The 1,135-nt window shown below is 41.8% G+C and overlaps 1 non-coding gene across 1 annotated transcript; it reads left to right on the top strand.

The window, feature by feature from the left end:
* Window positions 1-800: 800 nt before the first annotated feature.
* LOC121208790 (small nucleolar RNA R71) lies at window positions 801-907 on the top strand. The gene has a single exon (XR_005903914.1). It is a non-coding gene; the product is annotated as a small nucleolar RNA R71 (small nucleolar RNA).
* Window positions 908-1,135: the final 228 nt, after the last annotated feature.

The raw sequence follows: 1,135 nt of genomic DNA, 5'->3' as shown, positions 1-1,135 counted from the left end.
TTACCTTTGCTTACCACCGTTTCTGGCCTTGGTTTTGCAATTAACCCTTCCTCATCTAATGGCAATCGCGTTGAGTTGCTCCCTTGGGTTAGATTCAGTGTTGCTTGGTAGGCTACCTGTGGTCCTTCGAAAATTAACTTAGCGAGCTGTCCAATCTGAGCATCGAGCCCCTGGATTGATGCTTGTTGATTTTTGAGTGCTGTCTCAGTATTCTGAAAACGAGTTTCTGACACCAAGATGAATTTGGTTAGCATCTCCTCAAGGTTCAGCTTCTTTTCTTACTGGTAAGGTGGTTGTTGAAAACCCGGAGGATGTTGTGGCTTTTGATTTCCTTGACCGCCCACGAGAAGTTGGGATGGTTCCTCCAACCTGCATTATAAGTGTTACTATATGAGTTATTTTGGGATCTAGAGTTATTGTTACCCATATATTGGACTTGTTCCTCCTCAATGCTAGGGTTGAAGGGTTGATATTCTTTGCATGATCCTCCTCCATTCTAAAAGCACCTCTTCCCTGGATGTACCTGAGTAGAACCACACAAACCGTCAATCTTTTTATTTAAGAGTCCTACTTGGTTAGATAGCATAGTAACCGCGTCGAGCTTGAAAATACTGGCTGCTTTCGTCGGCTTTGTTCTCATAACTTGTCACTGATAGTTATTCAGTGACATCTTCTCTATAAATTCGTAAGCCACCTCAGGTGTCTTATTATTGATAGTTCCTCCAACGGCTACATCAATCATCTGCTGAGTCAAGGGATTCCGGCCATTATCGAACATTTGAACCTGTAGCCAAAGCGGTAACCCATGGTGAGGGAACCTTCTCAAAAGGTCCTTGTATCTCTCCCAGGCAACGTAGAGTGTTTCTAAATCCATCTGCACAAAAGAAGAGATATCATTACGTAATTTGGCTATTTTAACCGGTGGAAAATATTTTAATAAAAACTTTTCAGTCGTTTATTCCCAAGTAGTGATTGACCCTCGTGGCAATGAGTTGAACCATTGTTTAGCCTTATTTCTTAACAAAAAGGGAAACAACCGAAGGTGAATGGCACCATCAGAAACGCCAATAATTTTAAAGGTATTCCAAAATTCTAGGAAATTTGCCAAGTGAGCGTTGGGATCCTCATTCTGCAA

This window comes from Gossypium hirsutum, chromosome A10, assembly GCF_007990345.1.
Source record: "Gossypium hirsutum isolate 1008001.06 chromosome A10, Gossypium_hirsutum_v2.1, whole genome shotgun sequence".
In the NCBI taxonomy this organism is placed as follows: Eukaryota; Viridiplantae; Streptophyta; class Magnoliopsida; order Malvales; family Malvaceae; genus Gossypium; species Gossypium hirsutum.
The sequence above is the reverse complement of the archived record's forward strand: the minus strand, read 5'-3'. Positions and strand labels throughout refer to the sequence as shown.